This window comes from Anopheles merus, chromosome X, assembly GCF_017562075.2.
Source record: "Anopheles merus strain MAF chromosome X, AmerM5.1, whole genome shotgun sequence".
NCBI lineage: Eukaryota > Metazoa > Arthropoda > Insecta > Diptera > Culicidae > Anopheles > Anopheles merus.
This window is the reverse complement of record NC_054081.1, coordinates 7,261,004-7,282,395: the sequence shown is the minus strand read 5'-3', so window position 1 is coordinate 7,282,395 and position 21,392 is coordinate 7,261,004. Positions and strand designations below refer to the sequence as shown.

General features: G+C 44.7%; 1 protein-coding gene across 3 annotated transcripts in view; it reads left to right on the top strand.

Annotated features, from left to right (window-relative positions):
* The first annotated feature begins 345 nt into the window (after window positions 1–345).
* The window catches only part of LOC121599400 (putative protein kinase C delta type homolog), a 64,194-nt gene continuing 43,147 nt past the window's right edge, over window positions 346–21,392 (top strand). The window contains exon 1 of one of the 3 annotated variants that reach the window (XM_041927209.1): window positions 346–463. The gene's annotated coding sequence lies outside the window, so the exon portion shown is untranslated. Of the gene's footprint in view, window positions 464–6,983; window positions 7,540–21,392 lie in introns of those variants that run through there. The other 2 variants (XM_041927203.1, XM_041927216.1) reach the window with 2 other exon arrangements.

Sequence of the window (21,392 nt, the reverse complement as noted above, 5' to 3'; positions counted from 1 at the left end):
GGCGGGCGGGGGCAGCAGGCTGCGTGTATCTGTGCGCGATCATCTACATCCCCGAGCTGCGGCCGAGTAAACACGGGCCACAGAAACGCCACACACGGCGCGGCCAGACCACGCACACTGTTACTCTCGCACGCGCGCACACAGCGACACCGGGCCGTGTCGATGCGATGCCCGCCAACCGACCAGCGGACCGTGGTGGGTGCGGTCGGCGGAGCAACGGCTGGGAAGGGGGGGGGGGGGGTTGGAAAATTGGTTCGCAACGAATGGAAAAAAAATCCCGCTCGCCGTTGGTGCGGGACCACCACTAGGGGGCCGCCCTGGCCACGTTGGTCAGTTGCCGTTCGAGCGCGCGTTCGCGATCGCGTGAAAGTCCGTATCTCGCGCGCACGTATCGTGAATTTATATTTATTTTATTTTATTTTATTTTTTTGCCAAAAACCATCCCGCCTCGCCCCGCGTACTGGTAACGTGAAAAAGTTTGCTCCCACCCCCCCCCCCCCGCCCCCTAGGACACCTACCCAACCCTACCCGCTCCTTCTTTCCCCATCCAGTCCCAGTCCGCCCGTTGTTGCTTCATTAGATTTTCCCTGCGCGTCGCGTTGACGTCGCCCTTCGCTGTGGTCGAACGCCTACAAGAATTATTGTGTTTCTCTCGTACTTATGTGTGTGTGTGTGTCTTTGTGAATGTAGCTGTGTATGTGTAAGGTGCTCGTGTGTATGTGTACAGTGAAAAACGCCACACACAACAGCAGAAAAGTCTAATGACCACAACAAAGAAAGAATTGCCACGCCACGGTACAACGGATTGGCGATCGTCGCGTTTCTAGCCTTGTCGCGACTCGCTATTTGAGTGTGGGTGGGTGTGTATGTGTGTTGCTGAATAGCCCGTGTAGGTGATGTGATTATGCTGGTGTGTTTTTTTTTTTCTTCCTTCGGTCCACAACAACAACAAAAAAGGCCCTAATAAAACATCTATTCCACATTTTCTTTTGGGTTGGTTCTTCAACCCTAAAGCCAACGGATCTCCGAAATGTGCAGTCCTAGCTAGTGAGCATAATGGTCAGGCACTATCAAAATGTGGAGCCACCGTACTGCGGTGTGGTAACCGCTGGAACCAACCTTGGGACGCACGCGGGACGTTTGGTGCATCCATCCCAAGGACTTTGAATGTACGCGCGTTCTGCTGGTGCTGGAGTCATCGCATGTTCCTTTGTCTGATGTCTTTTCCTTGCTATTACGTTGCTTATTGGTTCCCGATTGGTAGCCTGCTCGCTTAACGAGCCGTGAAGTGTTGACTTCCAAAAAACTGAAACGACCACGGCAAGCGAAAAGTATCCAAGTTCTTCCTTTTTGTTTCTCAATTGCATGTTGCTTCACGCGCACCTTTGTCCCACAGCGTCCTGGAACACCTTCAGCAGCGTCTGGATCTGGGTCTGGAAGAGGCAAGGATACGATTGTAGCTGGACTCGGAAGCGACGACAACTTCCACTCGAATCCAGCGTTCCGAAACCGAAAACTATTGGAAATTAATGAGTAAATTAAGGGGAGAGGCAAAGGCAAAAACCTCTTCACTCAGTCACGAGGCGACTGTGCGTGTATGCGTAGCTTGTGTGTGTGTGTGTGTTGGGTGGCCCTTTGCGGTGCGCACTGTTCGATCGTACCCGAAATCAATGTCTCGAATGGATAATTTTAGTTCGATTCCGATGCCTCCCTCCAAGGGTGACGGGATGGGGCACGGAAAGGGGAGGGAGAGCGGGGGGTTGAGGGTGATGATATGGGGTGCCGCGTGCGCGCGCGCACACACACACACACACTCCCGCCTGGCGAGGAAGAGCAAGAAGCAGTGGACGGACACGGTGCTGACCGAGCGGCGGGAAAAACTCGACACGGACACGGGAAGGGCGCGGGAGGGTTTGCGCTCGTTCTTTATCTTTCAGTAATAACAGGGTTTCAGGGTTGGGGGAGGGTAGGAGGAGGATTGCGTGCACGGTTTGGAGTTGGCCAAACGGTGGCGGCCGATAAGTCGATGGCGCACTTGAGATTGCACTGGTGAATTGCTTCATTGATCAACGCGAAACATGCGCACATATGTATGTGTGTGTGTGTGTGTGGGATGTTCTACTTGTTTCGGCATGGGTTTGTGAACTGAATTTCGGCCAAAGTCGCCGTCCTGAGAGCCGGAGAGAGAGAGAGAGAAGAAAAGTCCGTTTTGTGCAAGAGAGCGGAAAACCTTTTTTTGTTGCTTTTTTTCGATGTGCACAGCACATTTGCTTTTGCGAGAGATCTGAAATCTGAAAATTCACCCCCATTTTGCTCCTTCTCTATCTCTCTCTCTCTTTCTTCTTTTCTCGCTCTCTCTCTCTCTCTCTCTCTGTCGCTCTCCCGACAGCGGGGTTTTGGGCGGCAGATAATTATATGAATCAATGCAGGTGAAGGAAAAACAACAAATAAATATTGGAAAACAAACACAACAACATCCCGCCAAGCAGTGTGCCCGAGCGTACGGGTTCGGCTGTGCGGTTCGCAATAGCTCACATACGTACATGCACACACACACACACACACACACACACACACACACACACACACACACACACACACACACACACACACACACACACACACACACAGACAGCGTTCATCAACAAAATAAAAAAAAACGCAAAACGAGGAAAAGCGCGTTAAAAATATGTTCTCACCGCTAACGCAATTATAAATGTGTCGAGTGGGCGGCATGGGAGGGGGGGGGCAGCAGTGCGATGTGGAGCAGTGGGTGGAAGATTTTTGGTTTTTCACCACACACACACAGACGCACGCAGCGATAGAATGAAATGTAGGTTTGCAGTGATCGAGGCGTGTGCGAACATTGCTGTTTTTTTGTTGTAATTCTGTTGTCCAAATATTTTATTTATTTATTTTTTTATTCCCCATTTTGCATTCCAATCCCCTGGGGTGCAGGTACGGGGGGCACGGTGCAAGTGCGGGTGGATAAATAGTGCTAACGGAAGCGAAAGGCAAATCAGCCGAAAGCGCTGACCTTGAGCAGTATTATCAATTAAACGGGATCCGTTTTATTGCAAATACTTTAAATGTGTGTGTGGGTGTTTCTTTATATAGCATAAATTCAAACTGCACTTTGTTCCTATCATTTAGGAAGCCTTTTTTGGCATTCCGGCTTTATCCAAACTTCTAATAAAGAGTTATTTGGTTATTTGGCTGCATTTAAAAAGCAAATAAAAAATGAAATATATTCAAAAAATCGTGCAATTAAATATTTTAAACGATTAATTCAAATTGCTTGATGGAGTAACACAGCTGAATTGAATTGTTTTTTTTCTAACAGCTACAACACCCGTCTGCAACCATTTGCTAAAAGGGCCACTCCACTGCGCCCCCGATTGCAACCAATCCGCAAGCAGCCGGCCTTAAAAGCCTCAGCGACCTGACGGGTTTCGAACCGGGCCGTAGACAAACGGCACAACCGTGCAATCACGACAAAATGGAATGAATTAGGCGGACCGCGCTGCATGCGGCGCGTGTTGCGAGCTGGACCGCAACGGAACCGGCACACAAAGCACACGCTGCAAAACTGGTGACCCGGGCCCGCCAGCCAACCGTAGCCATCGTCCGCCACATTCCAGCGCGTGCGATTAAGAAGGCACGCGATCGTAACCAACCACGCCAAAACTAGTTTGCAATGGGGTTCGCTGTGCGCTGCCGCTACACACACAAAAAATTGTGAACATTGCTTGCGGGGCGGCAAAACAAAAGACACAAAAGAGAGTGTGTGTGTGTGTGTGTGTTTTTTTTTAATTGTAAGACCTCTCTAAAAACGTTCCTAAACGTGGGTTGCTGGGGCAAAGGTGTACATCCCACCTGCTTCCAATATGCACGCCCTTCTTCACTCTCGCCATTTTATCGTTTTCATTAAATGTTTTGTTTTATTTTTACAAACACAAACACACACACACACATCAGCACTCGCCCATATCAAAAACAAATGTCCCAAAACATTGTAGCCCTAATGGCGCACATTAGCCTGCGTGTTCCCATTGCCCAAGCCTTCGGGTGAGAGGTTCCTTCCAACGCTCACCATCCCTAGCACTCAAGCGGTTACAATGTATTTTCCTAGTACGCACGACTGCCTGTGTGGGTGTGTGTGTGCGTGAAGAATGGGTGCCGATACATTGTTGCACGGTGTAGCACGGCAGACCCGATTCGAAGCCGAGCCGACGCGCCGACAGAGCGCGTCCAGCTATGGAGAGGGACACATGCGTCGGCACGCTGGAGAGGCTGCTACCTATCTCCAATCAACCTATTGCTGCTGCTGCTGCTGCTGCTACTACAGCCTCAACCATCAACCACTCTACTATCAACCTGTGCAGAATAAATGGAATTAAAAAAGAACAAAGGAAGAAAATAGAAATGCATTTTTGTTTGAATTTCATTTCATTTCTACAATCAAGCTGAATTAAAACAGATTAGCCAGACATTGTCAACAATCAATCATTGGTGCAAAGCACTCACATCTTTCAACCACTGCAACACACACACACAAATAATGGGAGAAAATGCTACGAGCCGGTACAAGTTTTGTTCCGCCTTACAGCAATCACCAATCAATAGAACCATTTTAAGGTGTGTGTGAGTGTGACTGCTTTTTTTTTGTCCAAGTAAGACCTCTCTTACTTGTTAGTTGAGAGTTAAATAAGCCGTCGTGAGAATAAGCAAAGCGTACCTGGACACGCATGTGCAGATACTCCAGAGGTTGTGCATTTTTCTGGTCCAAAATTATGTAGAAAAAAGGTCCTAAATGTTGTGCCTTTTTCTAGTCCAAATGTTGTGTGAGCGTTTTTTTTTTTTTTGTCGAAGTAAGACCTCTCTTACTTGTTAGTTGAGAGTTAAATAAGCCGTCGTGAAAATAAGCAAAACGTACCTGGACACGCATACACTCCACCGATTAGCAGACACTCCAGAGGTTGTGCCTTTTTCTGGTCCAAAATGTTGTAGAAAAAAGGTCCTAAATGTTGTGCCTGTTTTCTAGTCCAAATGTTGTGTGAGTGTGTTATTTTAAATAATTTAAAATTAAAGAAGTTCTGTTCTGTTCTTTGGTCAAGCGCGTAAGATTATCGACATTGTGTAGTGGAGCCAGTCGTTTATTATTTTTTTGGCTTTCGCTCTCATCGTTCAGGCCAATGGCATTTGCATTTGCCAGTTGAGGAGCGCTCGATGCATTTATGGATGAGCGAACGGCACACCGGTTACAAATTGGAGCTGGTGCAATTAACTGTGCGAGCGAATGAGTGGTTTTTATTCAATCAACCATCCATCTACCGAAGTGGCACAGGCAGTGGCGAGAGCAGCAACTAATTGGCATAAATTACAGGCAAACTTTTACCACCGGTTTCGGCCCAAACGGCTTTGCAAGCTCTTCCATTCAGTGTATCTGCAGTCACAGGTGTGATACACCGGCAAGAGCAAGAACAACAAAAAAAGAACGAAAACATCCCAAAGCATCCCGACACTGTTCGGCTCGTGTTTGAGGCTGTGTTCGGAGGTTCCAAAATTAAATCCTTTATTGTAGTAAAATGTGTGCCATAAAATCGCAACATGCTCAAAGGAATGTTTGCTTGCGGCAAAAGGACCATCGCATGAGTCGCCTTCTCTTACCCTCTGCTTTGATTTGCCCCTTTGCAAAAGCGTGCCTTGGAGATGGGAGCGCTGGGGACGGGGCGAGAGATGCTGCGGCTGTGGCTCATTAAAAAAAGTGTGGAACAAGAAAACTTAAATTATGCACGCATTGCCTTTTGCTGGCAATGGCCACTTTGCCGAAACTGATCTGGCTTTGGTGCAGATTTCTTCATGCGGAACGCTTCACAAGTGAGTGAGAGTGAGAGAGAGAGAGAGAGAGAGAGAGAGAGCATAAAGAGCATTAAAAGTTTTGTATGAAATACGCTGTCTGGCAAGGCTGCGAAGCTAGAGCATTTTATTCCATTTAATTTATTTTGGTTTATTGGTACCCCTTTGAATCCTCCCCGACGGAACGGTCATCAAACAGGACCGGTGCCGGGTGTTTGAAATTCTTCGAAATGGACCGAGTCCTGCTATGAGCTAACCAACAAGTCACAGCTAGCCAAACCCAACAGTGATTTAAGGCCAAATACGATGGAGCCAGGTAAAACAGAACTCCTCACAATGCTACTATCCCCCACACACGATTGCTTGAATCCGGCATCCGCAGACTGGACTACTCCAAAACACGCCACTGAGCTGCCGGATCGGACCATGGCACTTAAAACTCTTCAAAAGCGTATCATCGTAAACTTATCATTGTCTGCGTTGTGCAAGAAAGCAGAGCTGAATCGGAACAAAAACATCCCAGGCTCTATGGTTTGCTCCAGCCGAAGGATCTTGGGGCACGAAGGATCACTTCTTGTACGTTTTTTGTGCCTTCAACTGTTGTACGAATGCTTTCCCATAGATGTGTACCAGTGGCTCACAAGTTCTTAGCTTTACTGCGGCGTAGAAATATTAGAGCGCACCCAAAACCGTGCGCTCAATTGTTCGCTGCTTCCTTTTCGGCTGTCTTTTCCACCCGAGGATGCGCAACAAAAGACGCGCAAAACGCGCCGGCCGATGTCCTTGAATTCGGGCACAAACTCCGCTACATCCGCAACGAGGCTGTGGTGGGAAGTGTGCAACGGGTAGTTCGGGTTAGAACAGTTGAAAACCAATCAAGAAATGAACCACCGTATTTTACGACTTTTTGCGGTAAAGGCATCAGACAACGGGAAGGTTGCGTATAGGAGCGGAGTGTGGTGGCTAGTTTTCCGTTTGTTCGTTGCCGCTTATCTTGGAGAGCTTTGCTGTTCTTGTAATCGCTATGTTCGCCACATTTTTTCTCTGCTTGCTTGTTGTTATTCTGTACGTGTGGAGCAGCGAAGGTAGGATACGCCACGTCTTAGCCCGATGTGTCTAGTTTGCAGCGTTTCCTTGCTTAAATCAGCCCACCACCAGAATAGTAACAAACAAGCAACAAACGATCCCCTTCGCTCCTATCACACCACACTGGGCCCAGCGCGACCAGCAGATTATGCGCAACATCGTCGAACGGCGCCGGAACCGGAACGCTAAATATTGACTTAATCGTGGCACGCCTCCCAGCATAATTGCGCGCGTGGTACGCGCGTGCCTGACATCTCGGTCTTTTGCCGTGTTTACAAACAAGTGAACCCCGCACACAAGTGTAATTACGGCCCAAGAAAGCAAAGCAAAGCTTGAAAGAAGCGTGCAAAGTGAAGTGAAAACGATAACAAAAAGCATTGAATGCGGTGGAAATTTAGCGCTTCCCTTTCGTGTCGTGTGTGTTTGTGTATGTGCTCGAATCAAAACGGCGGTATTTGAAGTGTGTTAAAGGGTGACCTAGGCCGGTGGTACGAAGCAGGAGAAAAAAGGTGCAAAATTAGTGCGAATGGCGAGTGAAACAGTGCAGTGAAGTAATTATCGGTGATTCGGGTTCAAGTGGCAACAATCAACAAGGTTCGTTCGATGCAGCAATCAATCAAATAACACCTACAAACAATGTCTGTCGCCCCTATCAAAGCATCAAAATGAGCAGCATATTTTCAGCCCACCTCAAGTTGGAGTGATACCAACAGCCAGTTCTGTAGCTATCTTCTAGTTATAATATTTGTAAAAGGCTAATAGGGTGTATTGCGAAGAATCTATTACGCTGCAGCTTTCCGTTGATGTGTTTAAATTCCTCATCCGACACTGCTTGAATCTGCAATCTCAGAGATAATTATTTTGAACACACAATGCACACCGAAGATGCATACAGTTAGCACACACACCCCATGCTGGCCCTTGGGTCATTAATGTCAAACTTGTATAAAATCTAATCAAACAATTTTCACGGCCTCAATTGCACCCGTGACTGCTTATTGATGCTTCGTTTCATTGATGCCGCTAGATGCGACGGGCGACGGGTATTTTACACTAGGGTGTGCAAGTACTGCTATTGCCTTGCCTCGTGCTGTCTCGCATTTCATTCAAAAGGGAACCACAATGGCACACTATTCAAAACGGTACGTTTTATCGCGTGCGCTTTAGAAAGGGTGACAGATTAAACCTTTTGATTAAAAGAGAAGGGGCCCTTTTTCGGTAAAAGAGAAGAGGACACTTTCCCTTAAAAGCATACTAATGATTATTATTCAATTTAGGAAGTACCGTATTTTTAGCGTGTCATATTTTGTTATTATCGGTAATTCTAATGAACCATAATCATAGGTAGAGAAAGTAGACATTCTCCAATACGATTCATGTTAACGGTGCTTCGCTATTCAGTACGGCACTTTTGCTGTGTCTTTTCATACACAAAGCATCTTTTTTATTTAAAGATGATGTGTGTTTCAAATACTTTATGTTAAAAACAGCACATCTTTTAAGCATGATTGTTTTTTTTTTTACTTTTAGAGTATTTGAGTCTCGTCTCTCTTTTGATCATTTTGCCAAAGCACTGTCCTAGAAAAATGCAGTTAAAAGTCCTCTAGAGCCGGCTCGAAACTGTTTAACTTTTTTTCTAAGTTACTTTTAACGTTAGCAGTGATTTTTCAACCCTTATGTGTGATAAAAAACTAGCCTGCAATTTTCAGTCTAGATTATTCTAGCCACAAAGCTAGAATTAGATTCGAGTACCTGCTCGAAAACACGGTGTTGTTTACATTTACCCCAAGGTGCATTTAAGAGATCACGTGGTGGAATCTAGAATCAAAGTGTATGTAGTCCAGGTGGTTTCATAGCATGTTTTTTATAACCAAATTTGAATATCACTTTTCGACAGGATGGATGAAAACTTTTGTTCAAACAAGCTTTCTTGAGGCTTGACGAATACTCAAAACACTCTTAAAATCTTCATTCAGAAGCAGAAGCGATAAAAATTAGCCTTATAAATTCATACACCTTGGGATAAGCCCACCTGTATATTATACCTACTTAGAAAGCTACTCGAAAACTGCTATACAATGCAGACATCTGACTGGCTGAAATTTCAGCCTAAGAACTTACAACGGAAAGGGCCCCATATATAACTAATAATTATGTATAACAAACAATCAGGACAGTCTAAAATGGCTTTTTATTGTTTGATAAATGCAATAGTGTAATTATTCAATAAACAAATCAAACAAATAAAATACTGTTTGACTTTTGAATAAGATCACACGTTTTTACAATACTTTGACCAAAAATAAATTCACAATAAAAATCAAATATTCTAGATAATAAACCATACTTGAAGTGAACTTGAAGTTGATTCAATGTGATGGCCTCGCCTGTTAATTTTATTGTTATTGACTGTACAATTAGAGTAGAGCTGCGCCCGTATAAAGCGAATTAAAGTTAAGAATAATTTACCTCTATTCAACAAAAAATGTGCATTCTGTGCTTTTAAAAATAATTTGTGTTATGAAACAAGGATTAATTGAAACCCACTTGTATTGCTGCAGTAATACCAATGGGTAGGTTAATTGTAGCATTAAATTGAACATTAAAAGGTCTGCAAGAATTTTGATAAAACAATATCGCAGATCTTAGTGTCTGTAGTCTAAGGAGCTCATTTCATAATCCCAAATCGCTTCCCGCGGCTTATAAGAGTATAATTGTTACAGATAATTACAACACAAAACACGAAACGATACAGAATGATTCAAATTATATATTTGATGTTTGGGGAATAGGAAACGTTATGTTTATAATGCACTCAATGAACTCATGGCATTTAATTGATTTTAGATAAGAAAAATTAGTTAGGAGATCATAATGTAAGAATTATGTTTCTTGAAAAGAAATGTTAAAGGTTGTTTGCAATTATGTAAGGAAAGTTCAACAATCGTCGTGGCTAGCTCAGCGAGTGTTTCGTGACCGTATATGCACAACTTCGTAATAATGTATAAAATAACATTCAGAAACCTAAGCATTTCCTATTAGAAACATCAGAAATGATCGAATATGAAAACACTGACATAGTCACAATTTTATACAGACCTCTATGTCATGTTAAAAGTGTGTGGCATAGTAGTAGAAGTGGTCTGGTAACATAGCACACATTACGAAACCCTTTATGAGATGAAATAAGCCTTCGGAAGCGCTCCTCGATCCATATATGTTTACTCTTTCAAGCAATTCACTGTATGCTTTCAATCATTATTTACTGTCAGATTGATCATCATTATTAGTTGAATGTAGTTTTAAACCAAGCATTTTAAACCGAATTCAAATAAAAATGGGCCAATAACTGCCTTTATTTTTCTTAATTGGAATCTATATTTCATATTAGCGGGTCAAGGTTTATGTCATCTCCCCGCAGCTCGTCCAAAACCAAGGGCAAAATCTGCATGCCATACCGGTCCGCGGTGAAAATCAAACGTCTCCATTCCTCGACTCGACACGTCGATTTCGATTCCAATGATCTATTTGGGCCTTCAGCGTATAAATCATTCATTTACTGCCCAGCCGGCGGAAGACGAGAGGACCAGTGATCAAAGCATAATTTGCGTGACAAACTCAAACCCCCGACGCCAGCTTCGTAATGCTTTTGTGGTGGACCGCGCAGTTAATCAAAGTGGGCTCCAATCTAAAAAGCGATGTGATTTTTTGTTTGTTTTTACTTTGATTTTAAAAGAGCAATCGATCTTTTGGGTTTTGCTTCACCTTCAAACACCTTCACCTTCCGAGTCCATCCTGATCCAGCGCCGGGGTTCACATTCGTGTTTGATTTGGCGGTGGGTCCGTCAAACATGTGTTTTGACTGCCCCTATCGTTGTTCGATGACATTTAATGCCCGACCCGGGCTCTAAGCCTGTTTGCCTTTATTGCTGCTCTTGCTGCACGGCTCACCGGGCTGGCAGCACCGGCGGCTTCCCTTGCGCCCTGGAGAGGATCGACCGAACACATATTTTATGAGCCACCTTTCTCCTGCTCTCACGCTTCTCGGTAAATCTGCATGAAGCCGACACTACTGTGGCTGTAGCTAATCGGCCGTAATAGCTGCACTAACAGGCGTGCGATGATACTTCCATTCCGCCTGCAGGCGATCCCGGCCAGAAACTGGAATCTCACAACACAACTTCGCGGGCTGTACGGCATGTACCGCCCCATTCATAATTGGTTTTATTGCGGCACTGAACGTTCTGCGACACTGCATGAAGTTGTCGGTAGAGAAAATGAAGAGATTAAGAACGCGCACACGGACACGGGAATACAGCGTGATTATAACTTATGTTTATGTGTCTTCGAGTGTCGGTAACGGTTCCATAGCCAATCATCGGTGCCTGGGTGGGAAGAGAAAAGTTTTGCTAGCTGCAGACAGCATGATTTTATGTTTCACAATCGTCGCTTTGAGGGCCGGGAAAATTGTTCAATTTATAAGCTAGCCAAAAAACAATAAACAAATATTTCCCAACGCCTGGGCACCGTTCGCACTTCGTGTGCCCGAACGGCCGCAACAACAAATAGAGCCATTGTGAGGAACGAAAATCAATTACAGCAAAGGGCTGGGCATGTAAATTTCACTGCCAGCCCTGTTGAAACGTGAAATTGACTCTGGCCCGAAATGTGAACCGCATGTCACACGTCACGCGCAATCGACTTTACCCGCTACTGGGCTGCACCCGGTACGAGCGTGCACCCAGTGGCAGTCCCGGGGCCATATTTTACGATCCTAACGCGCATCCACCCGCACTGGAAGCGTTTGTTTCGGCCGTCGGCTTGTTGTGGGTTTTCGGTTAGGTTTTGATTACAACAATCGGACCGGGGATTGACACAACCCGGGACTGGACAGTTCGAGAGAAATGGCGCAGCTAGATTGGGAAGCGAGCGAAACCCGACACCTTCCAGCCATAAATCTTACCCGCCCCTTCACCAATTGGACACTTTTGAAGGGCTGAAACGCTGGATACGAGAAGAATTTTAACGACAGTCCGATGAGCGTTTTTAATCACTATTTTTTTCTCTTCCTTCTCCTTTACTTTGCTGCATAATTGTGAAGCGCACAAAGAGCATCCCTTTATTCTGTATTTTAACGCCATACAGATGAAGAAAAGGAAAAGACCACATGAGTAAGGTTATTAAGGAGAATCGGTGGGAACATATTAGTCGACAAACAATTACATCCATCGTACTGACTTCAAGAGAGAAATGCGTCCAAGGCGTTTTGTAACTCATTTATTTACTAGCAGATTTAGCCGGTTTCACAGGCGGTAGCATTTATTACCATTCGAGGACTACAAAAACTATTCCACAAAAATGTTATCCCTAAGCTTCATTTCTTCTTATTTAACGTAATAACCATAAGTGGCCTAGATGTACCATAGCTAATCATTGCCCTGAACATCAGTGAGTTGATTGTTGTAACCATATAGCTGAATAAACAGTCTTGCGTATCAGGAACTATTCAAGATTTGTGCCGATGAGAGGCATGGTTGAACTATTCAAGGAATGAATTTATGAATTGATTCCATTCAAGTCTGTTTTGTTTAAACATGATGTACAACAAAGGCGCAATGACTTATGGCAACTAAACTAAATAATTTTTCGTCTTGTTCAAATCAGGAGCTCCGCTGAGAACAAACAACCTCTGAACAAAGAAAACCTTAGATCTAGCAATCTATGGAATTTATCGCTTTGGATACGTTACTCCCATCGGATATTCAAGACTGGTTTTATTGGTGTGCTTGGAATTTATTGCCTTTCTTTCTAAAACGGTCATTTTGTTTATATAAACATCGGTGAGTTCATTGTGCACCTAATAGCGATGTTCTCACCGATCTTAGTTGCTAAAATAGCTTCCACGTAATCTTCCGATGAGCGCAAGGTTTTCAATAATGTGTGACTTATTCTCCGTAGTAAGGATATTAAAATGAGTGATATCAAATGATGTATAATGTCTTCGACGGTAATGATAGATCTGATGATATTTGCTAGCATAAAACCATTTCTTTGCTAGCGCGTGGTAATTTAAGCGGTACCTACCAACACGGAGTTTGGCATGTTTAATACCTTATTGGTTTCGACGGCTGCCTTCCGTTCTCCGTTTTGACATCACCATTGTTGCAGTAGTCACTGACACGTCATGGACAACCCAGAACAGGGTCTAATTTACAAAAGAAGTACTCAATCCATAAGCTTAAATGAATTAGTTTCATATGTTCTAAAACCAACCAAAATATTGTCATACATGATATACTAGTGAGAATGTCAGGAATGGTTCTACAATCTATGAAATTAGTTTCTCCTCTTTCTCTTGTTGCCATGCTCACGATGAAAAAACGTCATAGTGACATGACTTGCTCAACAATTTTTCTTCAGGATGCTCGGTCCTTGACTGCAGCCTCCCATCCATGCAAACACCCGATCTCCGTCAGTTCTCGCTTCGCCTGATCCAGCCTTCTAGTTCGCTGTGCTCCCCTGCGCTTTCTGCCGAGCTGAGGATCGCTGTCGAACACCTTCTTGGTGGGGCATGAGTCCGGCATCCTCATAACACTACCCAGGTATCGAATCCTGCCAGCCTTCACCACTGTCAGGATACTCGGTTCACCGTACAGCTCAGCAGGCTTACGTGGTTCATCCTTCTCCTCCAAACTCCATGCTCGAACACACCGACAAAGATGGTCCGGAGGATGCGTCATTCGCAAAGTCAAGAAATTGGAGAGACCGGTAGAATAACGTACCATGGATGTCGTTGTCTAGCACCGCGCCTCGAATGACATCTTTCAGGGCGATGTTGAACAGCATTTCCAAGTTCATTTAAACTCGCTCGTCATTCTACGTACCAATCCAACTACGTCTAATTGGCTCTTCTAATCATATCATCGTAGTGCTCACGCATTGATAATTTTTTGTCTAGTAGTACACGTCTAGATTACAGGTCTTATTAACACGTTGTATTGGAACATTTTTTAGGCAAAAATGAGCAATCCGCAAGCAAATCCGTAGGGTGTTATCAAAATATCAAAGTTCCTATCACTACTCACTGCAAGAAAATTCTGCGGGTCAGCAGTGTACATTAAAATGCTGTCATGGAGTTAGCACATATGAAAATTTTGTACACATAGAGAAGAAATAGTAACGGGAGAGCTCTTGTGAGCAATTGATGTGCTTCTTGTTGTTCCCTCTCCAAAAGCGTTGTGCCAATCCAGAAAATGTTATTGTCCTGCAAAAATCCGCACCGTGCACTTTTAGACGGTCGATGATCGATTTGCCACGCAATCTCCAAGTTGCAAGCCCCAAGCCACGGTAGTCCTGCAGTACAGCAGCTTACGCACACACAAAGACAGCAATCTCTCAAAAGGGAGGGCCGGATCGAATCGAGCCTAGAAAAAGCCAAGGTTCACGGCAGGCCAACGCGTTTGATTGTTCCAACGCGTCGTTCTCGTCGAAATCGCAGCTTTCCAATCCCATCCGATCCGGTCATCTTTGAGACGGATCTAAGTCCCGACAAGTGAAGGGAAGATTTATGGCCCAAACCAAACACTAGTCTGCGGATTGGCGAACCTTTTCCTTCTCGACGGCCGTTCCTTGCCGTGCGTCCGTCTCGCTCGCGCCGGACCGCTACCATTCGGTGCCATTTCTGTGTCCGGCCGTCTCCGTGCGCGACCAACGCGACAACAACAGGCATCCACCGAGTCGGGCATAAATTGCATGATAATAATAATAATACAAATAATAATGGTTTTTACACCGCAGGCGCAAATTTAATTTATGCATTGATTTTCTGTCACCCTTTTGTCACGCAATGAAAGGAATCCCGCTTACTCCCACCATGGAGCACTTCGGGCGGTGAGGCTTTGTCGGTCAAACCGTGGCTGGGGATGCAAGATCTCCGTGTGTCCCATCATCAGTCACACGGTGCTCCGTAGCCAATGTTCTGAGTAGAAGGCATGTAATAAACCACCAACCCCTTTTCACCAACTCTGTTGTGAGGCCATGGTCCTTCGTTGAATCCCCGATAACTTTATCCCCCAGGGTGAAGAAACTTTTGCAAAGCATGGTGTGATTCGTGGCTATCTCTGCTTGGAACCCACAATCAAGGCTGTCAATGTTTTTTTTTTGTATATATTTTTGTTCCTATCAATTCTATTACAGCAATGAATTATATCCTTACACTACCCTAAAGCTTATCTTACTTCACAGAAATTTTGTGCATACATTACGAGAAACATTTATTTTCTTCCCAATTATAACTTGAACTGTAAGTTCATCACCCTGGTGGAAACACCGATAGGAAGGATTCCACGATCAGGGTTTTCGTAAATTTGATTTGATTGATATGAATAAATTTTGATTCACAATAAGCACAATCATAAAAATCAGGCTCTCGCTGCAAGATCCGTTTCGAACGATCATCCCTCGGACTGATCCTGTTGTGCAGTTTGCTTATGTGCCGTCTGCGGTGTTTTATGGTCCACGCTAGGCAGTTTGCATGCTGTAGCTTTGATGCCAACGGGTTGCTTCTCAAGGATAAGGATCCTCTGCTTTGGAAAAAGAAACCACCTCACACCGCCACGCAACGCAACGAACAGACGGGGCTGGAACCCATGTACAGAACTGCATGTTTATTGCCAGGCTCATAAACGGCCATCAAACAGCATACAACTATAGACAAGGGGCAGATTGCGCAAGCTAAACGCTGACTACTCGATGGGTTCACCGAGGGCCGGCAGCGTACCGGGATGGAGTGTCCTTGAAGATAAGCCACCGAGCTAACATCGATGCATTCCGTTGCGCATCATGGGGATGTTTATTAATGTGGGAGTGGGTTTTTTTTGCAAACAATCAAGTCTTTAGAATGCGCACTAGTTAAGCTTTTCGTACTAAATTTAATGCCAACCAATATACGAGCAACCTAAAGACGGTCTCAGCCTTTTTATGTTTTTGTGTTGTTTTGCTTTGGATCATTCGAAAAGGTAAAGGTAGGCAAGCCGCATTTGATGGAGGTAACGTTCAGATTTTTTACCTATCGGTGGGTCTAACGTCTAGACGACACCGACATTTTGGTACGACAACAGAGCTTTTTTTTCTAAATATTTCTAAGAGATTAAATCGTTTCAGAGAAGCTTTTATATCCCTAAAATATAATTTAGGACGTCTGAAGCTGTTTGGGTCATTTTTGCAACGTGAGAAACGAGCCAAAGAAGAACCAGAGCATTTGATTTTCTCGGGAATTGTCGTCATAAACCAGAATTATGAGATTTAATTGCTAAAATGAACGATCGCAGCAGCCAAGCTTTTCCAGGCAGCGCCTTTCGTTCGGTTTGTAGAAGGGAAGCAATCTCTTAGAGGACGTAGCGCACATAAACTTTGTTATTTTGGCTTCTTCCATAAGCACAACGTGGGTTATTTTTCACTTTTCGAAGTTTATTTACAATCCTTCAAAGACTCCAAAGATTCCAAAGAGATCGCTTTTTATAGGCATTTTCGTTTGATGATGCCTTGGAGGAGCTATTTTGAAGAGGATGTGACAACATTCCCCAGAAGCGAGAAAAGTTTTTTTTTAAATGTATCCAATTACTAGGTTTGCTTATCGAACGAACGGTCAAGCGGACCTTGGTAATAGACTGGAGACGTTGCAATTTTTGGCAACGACAATTGCAAGCTTTGGTCACATTCGGTTGCCTAAATATAAAGGCCTATCTGTATCTTCATTCGCTGCAGCAAAGAACCATCCGGCTGTTTTAGTGTGTGTCTCGATATTAATTGAATAATTTATTTAATTTCAATTTCAAACTGGTCCAAGCAAGTACGTAAAGAAACAGTGCGTCTAACTAACGCTTCACACGTCAGTAATTTCACTGTACCCTACCACTGTGCAGTTCAGAAATGTAGAAACATCAATTGGTGCTACTTAGCATTCGTTGCATTTCCTTCTGTTAATAAAGGGGACGAAATGTCAGTTCGAATTGGGACGACACCTCCCATAAGTGTCCACAAAGTGTGCCAAAACATTGTCAGCAGGCGAGCCTGTTTTTTGGAGCCATTTGACATTGACTTACAAATTCTAATAAAGCTACGTTGAATAATCTGATTGCGAAAGGCTATCGAAACACATCATTACAGCGGCTCCATGCTGTGACTGTGCCACTGTATGGCTCTGCTCTCGGTAGCGCAAAGAAATAGGCCGTAGTTCTACCAAAGCGTGTTTGAAGAGGGGCGGTAGCTGCGGTAGCATCGTTTCATTTAATTCATGTTAATTTATGCGACACGATATGGGCAAGCCGGTTTGCGTTTTCTTTAAATACTGAAAGCTACCATTGATTGTTATCGAACCGATTCGCACTGCGCTCATGTTTGAGAAAAGTGGAAGAAAATCCTATTATAGTCTGTAGCTTACGGGTGCCGTTCGGATGTTTGCAATGGCCACCCAGAGCAATGTGCTTGAAGCGTAATGTGTGAATAAAATAATCAATTGAGCATGACGAAAAGCGGCTCTTGCGAAGCTGATTTGCATACAACAAATAGTTTTTTTTTAGCTAATTTGTTTGTGTTTTTGCTGCTATTGCTACAAGCGTATTACGCCGCATACACACGCACAGATCCATCCGTTCCATCCAGCTGACACTAAACATCGAGCGCAAAGTGATGTTGATGAGTCACCGCAGTATGAGGAACGATTGGCATTGGATGGAGTAGTAATGATGATATTGATAATTCTTGAATTTATTGTTTCTGAACCTTTTAGTATGTTTTGACACAAGCGCCGCGTCAAATGAAAGCGAACGACAGCTTTGCTCATCGCTCAGATTTGTATCTGACGCTCAGTGATTCTCTTTAGAACGAAAGAATGAAACAAAAGAGTGATAACGGTCGCTTGCCATGCGCTGCGTGCTCTCTCGAAAACCCGTGACGTCAGGCAGGCGGTCACAGTGCTGAAATGTTCACGAAATAAACCCGGCAATACATTTTCATGTAGTTGGTGCATTCCCAGCAAACTTCCCTGGGCTTCAAGTACTAGTCGACTAAGCTGAAAACCAAACAAAAATATCTCTCTCTATCTCTCTCTCTTTCTCTTGTTGTCCTGCTCAAGCTAGAGCACGTCATAGTGACATGAACTATTATTCTCCAGGATCCTCGGATCCTGACTTTAGTCTCCCATCTATGCATGTGACTTGTGTCCATACAAGATCACCCGTCGAATCAATTAACGATATAGCTCACATTTCGTGCGGGTTTGTAATCTTCTTGATCTCAGCATTCGGAGAAGCCCATAGTATGCACAGATTTCCCTACATAATGTATCTTTCAGCGGAATTCGCTGCTGATGTCGTTGTCCGAAGTAACGACCGTCCCGAGATAGCAGAGCTCCTTTACTATCTCGAGATGGTCGCCGTACACTAATGCACTGCTTCCCAGATGGCATGAGTGTCCGGCAAGCAGCTACTTTGTCTTTGTCCCATTAACTCTTAATCCAATTCTTGGTATTTCGCGTTTGAGTCGGATGTACGCCTCGCACACCTTCGCTGTTGTCCTGCCGATGATATCGATGTCATCCGCCAGGCCAAGAAATTGGAGAGACCGGTAAAGGATCATGCCACAGATGTCGTTGTCTAGCACCGCTCTTCGAATGACACCTTCCAGGGCAATTTTGAAGAGTAAATAGGAGAGTTCGTCAGCTTGCCTTAGATTTCGATACTCTCACCTTGCTCTGCACCCCATGCATGGTGGACTCTAACAGCCGGATCAACCAGGGAAGTGAAACCACTGCATGATTTAAAAGCTCATTCCGGTCTATGGTATCGTAGGCCACCTTGACAAAAATCTTAAAAACCGATGTTTTTGAAATAGTGGCAGTCTTCTAAGTTTGATATTTCATTCCTCAATTGATTCTGTTTCGGTTTATTAAACTAATCTGCGGAGTTTTCGTTTCCGATCCATCTTTCGCCAAGGTTCCGAGTTCAGAGCGATCAGCTAGGATCGTTCGTTGAAATTCGGTTATAATTCCACCACAGCATAACAACAGCGGTTGAGCTCTGAATGGTGCTGTAAATAACTGTCAATAATTGCTTTTTTTCTTTGGTTCTTTCCTTTCCACTGAATTGCTTTGCACGAATGCCTCTCGAGAAACAACGCCGAGAAACAAAACGAAGGATTACTGTGCCCCGATTTCACTCTCCCTTTGCCCGTTTTTTTGCTACGATCCAAATGGACACAAAACATTGGTACGGCGATGTCCATCATTCCAGCATCCTTTGACTTATACTTTGTGTTCCTTCAATTTTATAACGCCAGCTTTCCAGCAGTGATGTCAAACTTGCGGCTATAATATGGTTTTCCCTTCTGCTTCTATAATATGTTTGGAAAATAATTAGTTTTCCCATGTACCATGTTCCATGTTCCAATTTCAGTGAGAAAAAGTCTTTTAAAAAGAGCGCTAATCCAACGGGAGTTCAAAATGCAAGCTATAGCTCGCTATTTAGCATGTCTTTTCGGGCATCTTTGGTTGGATTTATAACCTTTTATAACGAGCCAGCGCCAAAGATCAGCATTCAACGTACCCAAACTCTGCCCGCACTCAATATGTGCTGAAACAGAATAGCTATCCAAATGACGCATATATTGATGGATGATTGGCAACGGTCACGAATTTTCGATGGCAAATCAGCATGGCCAAAACTTGGTTCCCCTAGACACCATAAAACATATCCATGTTCCCTCCCCCTTCGCACAACCAAAAGCATAAACGCATCGCATATTTTGCGCTGATTTGCACACGTCTCTTTTCAACCGTCCATCCGCATTGCAATGCGCCTCAGACTCACCTCAGATTTCGTTGCAGCATATTTTTTGTTTTTTTTTTTTTTTGGAACCTATACCATCTCTGCGCTGCTCGCGAACACTTTCGGCGTTAATTTAGGGGAGTGTAATAATAATAAAAATGTAGTGCAGTTTGTACGATGCTTTTTGCATGTGTCTCTTGTCGTTGTATCGCCCCCTCGGGGGAACAGCAGGCCGTGTCGAGCCGTGTCGAGCCGTGTAGGATTTACTGTCCGAAAACTTGCGGCTCCAGAATTTGCCATCGGGCAAAGGTCTACGAAGCTTAAGCGAGTAAACGTCGTTGTTAAAAATAATTCAAAACGATTTAACGCAAAAACGCAAAAACCAAAACGCATCTCCGGTGTCTTCAGCTTGAACGAGCAACACCGGTCAAGGCTATATATGGTATGGGTAAACAGCTTCCAAGCCTTTCGCCAAAACCGGTTCCGTGCGTTCCTTATCTATCCTTGGGCTTCACTTTATTGTCTTTGTAGTTTACTTCTATTTTTGTGTTTGTAAACCTAAACGACAATTGTGGCCTGCGCGTCCTCGCTACGGACGGTTTGCGTGCGGTCTTTTTGGACAAGTATTTTCCCCCCTGTGAAGAAGCGGAGTGGTGGGAATGGGGAGAGAGTTACAGAAATGTGGGTTCTCTAGCGACGATAACGGCCCTTGTCTTGCTGTGAGCGATTTTGGGGCAGGAAACGGGTTTCTGGTGACACAGGCACGTTTGGACCGACGCCATCGCTGTTGCTACGTAGTTTGCTTGCCGCTGGCCACCCAGAACGACCCCCCCCCCCCCCCCATCGCATCCGTGTCTAGCAAACAGGGGCTACTGTACTGCCACCAGGCTGAGTTGCGATACAGGAAGGAAGAAAAAAAGTACAGAAGGAAGCAACACAACACTTCCATCTTCAAAAAAAAACGATACCACGCATATGTCACACCATGCTCACGAAAGCCAAACGCGTTCCGAGAATTTCTCGCACCGAAGAACGCGTTCACCCTTTTTTTCCGGGAAGCTGAATGTTTTGTGGCAATGCTTCGGTCCGGTTTGTGGCAGCTTCTCGGCATCATCTCGGTACCATGTTTGTCCCGTGTCGTGCCTTGAGCGGCATAACTCTACCCCAAACACGTCTGAACACCTTCTTTCGGGGCAGTAATGAAGTCGATCGAACAGTCGCATCGCAACCGAAACAGATGCAATGCTCGATAGCTGCTACTCCGCACGCTTCGATCCGATATGCCCATATTCGGCTAGGTTGCTGATCGAGCGCTGAGAAGACATGGCAGGCGAGCTGAATCGCTATTTATTAGTATCGCTTTACAGCCCGCAATCAAATTTCGCCCTAGGGTCGGTCAGAATCATCCAAACCCATCTTCTTACCGTGAGTGCACGCAGGGCGGGAAAGAAAGTGCTGCCACACTGTTTCCCCACCGCGTCGATGCCAAATGGAAGTTGAACATTAAATCGCGGTTTACCGCGTGACGGGCGCATCCGTCATTGACGCGCGGCCGCGGTCGTGTTCGCATTTGCTGCGCATCGGCCTTGCGAGGGAGAATCGGATCGGCTGCAGAATTATTGC